Source organism: Papaver somniferum, unplaced genomic scaffold (genome assembly GCF_003573695.1).
Source record: "Papaver somniferum cultivar HN1 unplaced genomic scaffold, ASM357369v1 unplaced-scaffold_137, whole genome shotgun sequence".
NCBI classification, from domain to species: domain Eukaryota; kingdom Viridiplantae; phylum Streptophyta; class Magnoliopsida; order Ranunculales; family Papaveraceae; genus Papaver; species Papaver somniferum.
The window spans coordinates 12,579,873-12,590,569 of record NW_020622934.1 but is presented as its reverse complement, the minus strand read 5'-3'; the positions used below and the strand labels follow the sequence as shown (position 1 = coordinate 12,590,569).

General features: G+C 37.4%; 1 pseudogene; it reads left to right on the top strand.

The window, feature by feature from the left end:
• Positions 1-223: 223 nt before the first annotated feature.
• LOC113335074 lies at positions 224-323 on the top strand (annotated as a pseudogene).
• Positions 324-10,697: the final 10,374 nt, after the last annotated feature.

Here is a 10,697-nt window from a genome sequence, read left to right as displayed (position 1 = left end):
GTCTCCTTCTACCCTATTAACGTTTCCTCTACTTAAAAGAATTGTTTTCTGGGGTGCCCTACTATTTTCCCATTGCTGGGTTTTTTCGGCGATTTCATTAAAAAATTCCATCGCCGCATCAACAGTTTGGTTTTCAAATCCACCAGTGCATAGAGACTCAACCATGGTCGTTGTGGAATAATCTAAACCCTCATAAAGGATCTGAACTAGCCTAACCTTTTCTAAACCATGATGAGGACACTGGGATAATAAATCATTGAACCTTTCCAAATACCTATATAAAGATTCTCCCTCTTGTTGTGAAAATGTGCATATTTGCGTCCTAATAGACGATGTTTTGTGCCTAGGGAAGAACTTATTGAAAAAGGCAGATGTAAGTTGTTCATATGTCTCAATTGACTCGGAGTCCAAACTATACAGCCACGACTTGGCCTTATCTTTCAGGGAAAATGGGAATAACCTAAGTTTCAAAGCATCATCATCTAAGCCTCTAATTCTTAGAGTACTACAAATTTCCTCAAAATCCCTAACATGGTAATAAAGGTTTTCATTTTCTTTCACTAAAAAGATTGGGAGCATCTGTAAGGTCCAAGGTTTCGGTTCATAGGGTGCCTCCGTTTCAGCTAACTTAATACACGAAAGACGGGTAGTCCTAGTTGGATTCAACAAAGCTTTCAAAGTTGCCATTTCTGGCGCTATCAGAGCAACACGGATTCTCTCCTCAGTCAAAGAACGTTCAAAACAGACTCTTCAAAAGACATACTTTCTAGATTAAGGTAATCGAGACGCTTCGAACTACTAGGTTTCTATTTAACAAATCTACCTAGTGCGTCTCTTTTACGTTCAGGCATACAATAGAATTTTCTAAATTGGAATGGTAAGCAAACACAGATCAAGGCCGACTCAACCAAATCAAGCCTATTGATTTCTAGCAAACAAAAAGCATAATGGCTCCACTTAGATTGTTTCTAGACCAGCTTCTAATCCTTCGAACGGGAATTCATTACAATTTAAGCAAACCCCTCCGGAATCAATCTGAGTTAACGTAAGTTGAATAGAGGCGAGGGAACCTCGGTGGAGCTTTGATACCCAAGGCCTCACCGGTATTACAAGGCGGCGCAGTCACGCATTCAACTTACAGAAACCGTCAATAACTTCGAAGTATGTTTAAAAGAGTAACCAATATTTTTCGAATGACTTTCCTGTTAAGCTCGTTACCCTATCGGTCTCGTTCTAGTCAAAATTTTAGGCTTAGGTTCGCGTAGGTTACGTGTTCCTAAAGCGGGAAAGAAGAGAACGGTGATGAAATCTGAACCCTTATCTTGTATGGCCAGGCCTTGCCCTTTACTAGAAAAATAAATGTCTGTATTCAGTCCTCAACATATATGCATACGAAGGAGTCCAGTAACTCGCTGACAGGGGATTCGCGAGTGTTTAGAATCTTACCTCTCGTTCCAGACGGGGGATGAATCGGTTGTAGTCGACTCGGGCCACTGACTCCGATGTCTAGTGTACGAACCCAAGGTGCAGAGACAATATCGTAATTGTCCTCCTTCTCTGCAAACAGTTTATATTTAAAGTACCCTTCCGTAGGGTAATAAAAAAAAATAATGTCCCAAAGTCCAAAAGTCCAAAAGTCCAAAAAAAAAATAAAGAAAAATTACAAAAATAATAAACCCTCATACAGTTTTTTTTTTAAAATAAAATAAACAAACCCTAAACTAAAATTGTCTAAAATAAAATTGTCTTCTTTTCTGTCTTTTTGCTTTAATCTTTAGCTCCAAGTCTTTATGAAATCACCAAACTCCTTGGCTCAATTTTCTTTATGATCCAGAACCTGTAGACACAAGATAAATACCCAAAAACATAAAAAGGACAAAAAAAATAAAAAAAATTAAAAATTAAAAAAATAAATAAATAAATAAATCTAAAACCCTAAAAACAAGTCCGCGTCGGCGGCGCCAAAAATTGATGTGATTTGTAGATAGTGGTAAAAGTGGTTCGATTCTCAGACTTGTGAAGGATATTAATTAGACTTGAATTCCAATATTAAAATAGAAAACTCACTAAAAATTATAGCAAACTCAATCAAAGATGATATCAACACTAAAAGAAACACTGAGGCTAAGATTCCACTATTTTCCAAGTTCAAAGTGATTAAACCAATACTTATATTTATGCAATTTTCTTGTTTAATTTGATTCTAAAATATTGCAACAAGTAGATTTTCAAAAGTAATAATTGTAAATACCAAGTATGAAGCATCAAAAGTCTTAAAACCAAGCATACTCCATCAAAATAGATCACAATCACTCAAATAAAAATCATATTCAATAATAGTTCAAGGCAAATAATCATATAATTATTGCAAATAAAAAGATAAAATAAAATATACCACTTTTTGTTGGAAAAATAGCTTCATCTATCGCCTCAACAATGGGGTTTAGCTCCTCATATTAATCATGATCTCAAAATATGTGTTTTTTGCTCAAAAGATGATTAAAAGAGTGAAAAGTAATAACACAGACTGTTTGCAAGAGTGTATTGCTGTTGCAATACAGCTGTTACAATGGAACTGTTACAGAAAAACTGTTGCTTTGTCGCTGATTTTAAGACCCTAGAATAAGACTGCCCTGAACAACTTAATGTTCTTCATCTGTTAAACAACGACACTGTTCTGCGACTGTTTACCGAGCGTCAATGTTCTTCGCGTTCTTCTTCTTCAGCAGCAGCAGCAGCAGAAACAGAGTTTGGTAAAGCTCTGATTTCTTCTTCTCTGGCTCTTCTTAGGTTCCCAAACTCTCGACACCTCTTCTATATGACCCAAGACATCTATTTATATCAAAAATACCGATTAAATCTCTCCCACATCTTCGAAAATCTCTTTCCTTATCTTCACGTCCAAGTTGCGGAAATTTCTTGTTTTAGGATTTCTACACGTTTCTGAGCTTTCCTTTTTATTCTAAACTCTTCCTTAGATAGATACAAATCTTTGGGAAGGTTTACAACGTTTTAATCTCTCTAAAACTCCCTAAAACAGGTCACACATGTGACTTTCCATATTTCCTGTTGTGAGAAAAATCCGTCGATTGAGCCCAGTCTAATCGATTTAAACACCCATATCAGATTCCTGGACCCATAAGGAGTCTATCCTATGAAAATCAGAGGTTTAATCGACCTCAAACTACTCCAAATCACGATTGACAAAACTGTTCTTTAATTGCACTTTTTCCCCGCCAAAATCCTGGTTTTTGGATGTTGAAGATGGTTGCCCCTTATCCAGAGTAGGGGTGCGATTAGCAACAGCCTGGAAATGAGATGCCCCTTAGTAATTAGGTTACTCCTTATCCAAAGTGAGATTCCGAATAGCAAATGTCTTCCGGGTGCTTTCCGAAAACTTTTCGAGCCAAATTTTTCCAAATATGTTTATTAGCCAAAAATACCTACAAATAAATAAAACACCATAATAAGTACAAAAATGAGCCCTAACAATATATAGAATCGAGACAAATCGGACACAAAAATGTGTCTATCACTGGCGTGGTATGCTTTTGGCGAGGAGATGTGGCTGGCATGGATGGCATGTCGTTGGAACGGTGGTGCGGCTGGCATGTATGCCTTTGGCGCGGAGATGTGGCTGGCATGCCCTTGGCACGGTGGTGCGACTGGAATGTGGTAGGACTTGAAAGAGTACCTACGACTATGTCTAACTGCAAGTGCACAGTGTCACAATGTAACACCGGGCAAGCACAGGTCGATCCACAGGGACAAGGTGGGTGTAGATTTGAAACTATGGTTTTAACTATAACTGATTCGAAACAAGAGTAGCACGAAAGGGGGTTTTGTTTTGTCGATACGACGGAGATGATGGTAGTAACAGAGATAACAAAAACGAAAACAAAAGTAATCTAACAAGCAGATAAATATGATGCTAGGGCAGTCGAATCCACCTCTTAACCATACCAATCCAATTCAATCTCAACAATGTTCTAGTCCCTTATAATGGATACCGGTGGTATTCCGCCTATCCAGGGCAGTTTCAGGAGGATAGTTTAGTGTCACTAAGATGATTCCTAACCCTAGTATTAGCTTCCCTCTCACAAGACAAACTAACCGCAGATCAATCACTTAGATAATTAAACAACCCTGATATGGATATTCTAATCGCAACTAAGGTATTTCTCCAAAGTACTAACTGTCTTTTCAGGGCACAACTAGTCAAAGGATCTAACAACAATCAATTAAGCATGAGTTGTAGCACAATCAAGGTAGTGTTACTCTAACTACAATGGATACATGGCATACACTGTGAGAGCAAAATGCTGAAGGCTCAGATTATATTTATCCAAAACATTATAGCACAAAATGAACAATATCAATACACTAACCAAATGTAGCAATGGATTAATGGTTTCATCTAAACCCTAACTATGAAATTAGAACATCATGGTGATAATGAAATCAAACATGAACTACTGCTTGGTGCACCGGCTAATCCAGGCATACCCACAAACACACAATACCATGTTCTATTTATACCCAAAATTAGGGTTCTTAACAGTTTCCCCCAAAATTCCCAAATTAGGGTTTACATTGAAAATTAAAATTAAAGCTCACCCGTCTCTGCTTTTGTTGTCTCCCCCTCGACCCATGTCTTGTCTTCCTTCTCTGCTACTCCTCCTGCTCCAATTGTCTCTTACATTGCCTCTGCTAAAAACCCTAGTTCTCTCTTTCTTGGTTGTAGCGTCTTTGCGAGAAGCTAAAACTAAGATAGAGAGAGTCTAGGGTTTAGGGTTAGTCTGCTGTGGTGTCGGGTGAAGGTAGTGATGGTGAAGCTCGAGAAGAAGTTGAAGAATGGTGTTGCAGGTCTGTTGGTCGGGGAAGAAGGAGAAATTTTGGAAGAATAGGAGAAGAATCCGATGGAGAATGGGTTAGGGAGTGTTTGGGTATAGTTGTTAGGTGTTGTAGTGTAGAGTGGTTGTAGCAAATTCGATGTCCAGCGAAGAAGATACGTTGGATGATCACATCTGGATTGAATCGAATGGCTAAGATGGAACAAGCTTGTAGCGACCATTGGATGCGTGGTACAACAATTCTGACGGCTTAGATTGGAGTTAGGTACTATGATGTTTGACAGGAGCTTCAAGATTTGATGCTCGGTGATGAGGCGAACGTTGGATGATGTGATGGATCCAATCTGACGGCTCTCATGGAAATGGGTATGGATATTGGAAATGGATTTGGGTATGGGTTTTGGGCCTTGGGTATGCCAAGCCCATATCTTCTTTAAGGACAATTCTTCCTCTTCAAGCCCACTTCTAGTTGATCCGTCTCTTGCAAACATTATTCTTCGCTGCCTTTCTGCGGGAGTCTTTGCCGTTTCTTTGCTCTTTTCGCTCCGTGAGTTAACCAGGCTTTATTTAGTACCTAAAAATGCAAAATTAATTGAGAAAATTATTTATTATTGAAAAAAACGAAAACACAGAATATGGGATAAAATGGAGCGTTAGTGCACAAATGATGAGTTAAATGCCAATAAAAAGGTGCAAATATATACAATATTTGGCACTCATCAAATACCCCCAAACCTGAATTTTACTTGTCCTCAAGTAAAACAAAACTAAGGAAATCCTACCTATACCAATGTCGCTGGTCTCTCGATTGCATTTAGCAAATGCAATAAGCCTTTTAAACCACTAAGTGTCTCTAGTGGACGAGTTGAAGTCTCGTGAAGGTTTGCTTAGAACGTACCTACAAAGTTCTAGGACAAAATATAAGCTCAGATTCCATGAAATGTGACATGTGCAAGACAGTAGAAGCTCACATCAAAATGGAGATGTCAATCTAGCTATCAAAGGCACAATCCTAGCACTGATAACAAATAAAGACATGTGATAAGAGTGTAAAGTGTATCTACACATGTGTAAAGAAAGATCGGATGTTATGACTACTAATCACCAAGAGATAGTTTCTCAGGCTAAGAACCGAGGTCGAAATCTAGCTAGCTGTCCGGACTTTACGAGAATTGTGAATGAGTTGAAGGTATTTCACAATTACTCGCGTTGTACATCAATGGCATACACCTTTCCTTGCTTATAACACAAAAACACAAAAGATGACTCTTTACATGACTCTTATTTACATTGACTACTCTCTTTTATTTTTGGAACAAGAGAGGATGGAATTGATAAATACTTGATTTTTTTTTGATATTTTTCTGAATTTATACATCATTTTTTTTTATGAAATTATTATTTACAACATGGTAACACTTTTGATACATAAGCAAAAAGAAACAAAAAATTACATGACACTTTGCAAGAGGTAGCCCTTTTTGATGCACCTAGTTAAATTCGATGGTTGTCTTTCTTAATGTAACCTCCACCTTCTATCCCAACCAACCAAAGAACAAGCTAGTCAAGTTTCGTTCAGTATTCTAAAGTGATTGGCAATCGTGACTTCCGATAGAACACCTCAAGGATGAGGCTATACATGTATTGGTAGATCGTGCGCGTGCAAGTTTCTTATCACTATGTGAATTGTGCTAGAATCATGGTGCCTAAATATCTAGACTAAGAATCCTTATGTTTACATACATGCACAAGAGTCAACATTTCAAGGTAAATGAGCTCCATTTTTATGTTTTTTTTCTTCGAATTTTTTAATTTTTATTTTTATTTTGATTTTTTCATTTTTTTTTTTTTCAAAAAGAAAGGGTTCTATTTTTCGACTATAGCATGTTATCAAAGTATCTACTTTTCACCCCCAAACCTAAACTAAACATTGTCCTCAATGTTTCAAAATATAAACATGATTATAACACATACCATGAGAACGATGCTAAGTGTAGAAAAAGGAAAGAGATTACCGGATATTGGCGAAAGCAAGTTTTGAACTCCATTATTCAAGGCAAAACCCAACAGTAACTCAACTGAATTCACATTGGGTTAGCAAAATATATAAAAGAAACATATGATTCCACTAAACATTACCTACCAGATTATATACAAACAATTCACTATATACATACAGTCTAAAGAGTTGAGGATCAACCCAAAAGACAAAGTGTTGAAACATAGACAGTTTCAAACAACTATAGTTGGACTGAAATGCGAGTGAGAGTGAAAAACCAAATGAGCTACCCCTAAACCTGGATTTTACACTAGATATACTATTGGATACAAAATCTCGCAGTTTTGGGGGTTCATCATGCACAAGGTCTAACTCGAAATGTACTTTGCTAGGGACGGGCAAACATGCATATTCCAACTGTGGCTCCTTAAAGGTATTGTATTTAGATGCAAAATAATCCAAGAGGACTTGTAAGGCACACAGTTCCAGGCCTAGATTAGGTATTCTCAGAAAAGTTGGTTTTACAATATTGTTACAAACCAAATCTAGATTGGGTGGAAGGCTATCAGATTGTGACTTAAGTAGGAAGGTGACATCTAAGTTTCTCACATGCATGAGATCAAGAGTACCAATATTATCAGTCACATCAACATTTTCTAAGTCATAATCAAGTTGTGTAGCATGCTTATCATCACAAAACAATTGCACAAGTCCAAATTCAGAATCATGGTTATCCGAAATATCCAAATCAACATCAAAAGAAGCAATATATTGTGGCTTAAGTATGGAATCATACACATCAACTATATTTTCATGCATAAGATCACTAGTGTCAACAGAAGATTTAACATTACCTAAGTCATGCTCTTCACAGGATAACTGCACAATATCTAAATCAGTAGCCTCATCACATGTATATGGAATACTAGAAGAAACATCATTCATGAAAGTCGGGGTAGAAAAGCCTAATGTATTTGAACCCAAAGGTTCCATAACATTTTCAGCATAGACATGTTCTTCTAACATAACATCATCATCATCATCATCACAAATACATGAAAATCCTACTTTGTCAAAACCGTTAGTGTTTTTTGTCCATACATCTGCTTCTAAAATAGGTGAATATGGATTGACATTTTCAGCAATAAGGTACGAAACACTATATCCAGAATTAAGCTCATTGGGAAAATCAACATCTGACTCATGGTGATTACCCATATCATGTGGCATGGTCCTAGTTTCCCTATCGGTTTCCCACTGATGGGTTTTCTCTGAAACTTCAGCTAGAAATGACCATGCATCGTCCACAGTTTTATCAATGAACTCACCATTACACATAGATTCAACCAAGGCTCGAGACTTAAAGTCTAGTCCCTCATAAAGAATGGCGACCAGTCTCCACTTCTCAAGGCCATGGTGAGGACACTCAATCAACAAATCATTAAACCGTTCAAAATAATGAAAAAGTGTCTCTCCATCTAACTGGACAAAACAATTAATACTTTGACGAATAGAGATGGTCCTATGATGGGGAAAGAACTTTTTGACAAATTGATTTGTGAGTTGGTCCCAAGTGGTGATTGACTGCGGTCTCAGACTGTAAAACCATGTTTTAGCCCTTTCCTTTAAAGAAAATGTAAACAAACGCAATTTCAAAGAGTCTTCAGACATATAGTCAGGTTGTATAGCCCGGGCAATTTGTTCAAACTCTCTTACATGATTATAGGTATTCTCAGAATCGAACCCTCGAAATATAAGAAGTATTTGTATCATGCTTGCGTTTAGTTCAAATGGTCCATCAGTCTGGGGTAAGACGATACATGATAACTGACTTATTCTGTTAGAGTACATGTATTCATGGAGACTACGGGGTTTATTCACATACTCGCCCATTGTTTTTAGAAAAATTTGGTTTTGATGGGTTTTGAAAATTTTTGGATTTGTTGGGTTTTGAAAAGAAAATTTGGTTTGAATGTGGGAGAAAAATTTTGGTTATTGGGAGCAAATTTGGTTTTAAAATTGGGAGCAAGATTTTGGTTTAAATGGAAGCAATTTTTGGTTTTAAAGAGGGAGAAAACTTGGTTTTTTTAAAATATTGGGAGAAAAACTTTGGTTTTAAAATTTGGAGCAAGCCCACATTGGTGGGAGAATGCATAGCCCACTAGGCAGTTTGGACAAAGCCCAGCAGAGAAGTTTTAGTTGGGTTTTGAGGCCCACAATTCAGTTTAGGACAGGCCCAAAATTCAGTTTTAAACAAGCCCATAGTTTACAATTCAGTTGGGTTTACACTTTAGTTTGGCTGAAGTTGAGTCCAAAGTTTAGGCTTACCCCTTTTTAGCCATTTCCCAAACCAGTTGGGTCTTTGTCTTTGGCAAACCAATGCAGCACCACAATTCAGAATTTCTTCAGCTCTTTTCTTCATAGCACCACACCACCTGATTGAGGCACTATAACAGTTTTGTTCTGCTTCTCCTTATCCTTGTTTTGCACAGCAGTTGCAGGTACCTGGTGGTTTTCAGGAGAGAGAATTAGTTCTCACAGCAGCAAATTTCATGCATTCAAGATGACACTGCTAACTCAGCATACAACTCAGGCATTCACAGCATTAAATTTCAGTAAATTTCTCAGTTGACAGCACCACACCACATTCACAGCAACAGATTCGAGGCATTCAAGATGACAACAGCACATTCAAGCATTCACAGTATGTTAAACTTCACAGTTGCACTTGTTATAGAACCAAAAATGACCCAATGGTCAATATGCAGACTTAATGCTCAAGTACTCCAAGCAAATGCAGTAACAGATGCAGTTTTGGCAAGGCCAAGACTGGGAAGTAGGCAGTTACAGGGCAGGGCAAAGCTACAAACAATGACAAAATGAGCAAAGCCACAGATAATGAGCAAAGCCACAGATGCAGTGATGCTTTGCAGGTATGCATGTGACAGAACAAAGAGAAAGCTAACACATATATACACAAGGTTACTGTTTGCTAAGTATGCAAATGAGGCAGACTATGTTACATGGAAGACTAAGCTAACACATGGCAGGCTAAGCTAACATATATATACAAACAGTAAGCCAAGATGAAGTGGAATGCAGGGAAAATGAAAGTGCAGTGAAAATGAAAATGCAGTGATGCTAAGTTAACAACTACAAAATGGCAGATAAACTACAACTAAGATGAAGTGGAATGATGATGTTATTAAACTATTACAAAATGGCAGATCAAATAAACTAGTTACATCTAACACTATTAACAACAGAAAAACCAAAAATCTAACACATATATACAAGAAGTATATTAAAAATCAGTAAAGTGGAAGAAAAGAAACAATCACACCGCTACCGAGTCCCCGGCAGCGGCGCCAAAAACTTGGTAGGACTTGAAATAGTACCTATGACTATGTCTAACTGCAAGTGCACAGTGTCACAATGTAACACAGGGCGATCCACAGGGACAAGGTGGGTGTAGATTTGAAACTACGGTTTTAACTATAACTGATTCGAAACAAGAGTAGCACGAAAGGGGGTTTTGTTTTGTCGATACGACGTGGATGATGGTAGTAACAGAGATAACAAAAACGAAAACAAAAGTAATCTAACAAGAAGATAAATATGATGCTAGGGAAGTCGAATCCACCTCTTAACCACACTAATCCAATTCAATCTCAACAATGTTCTAGTCCCTTATAATGGATACCGGTGGTATTCCGCCTGTTGATTTAAGTTTTTGAGAGTCGTTGTTGTAAATAGGATTCGTTTCAGACTTGTGAAGGAAATGGAATTTTTAGATTTAATAAAAATATATATACAAAAATATTAACAATGGGTGAGAGGTACTG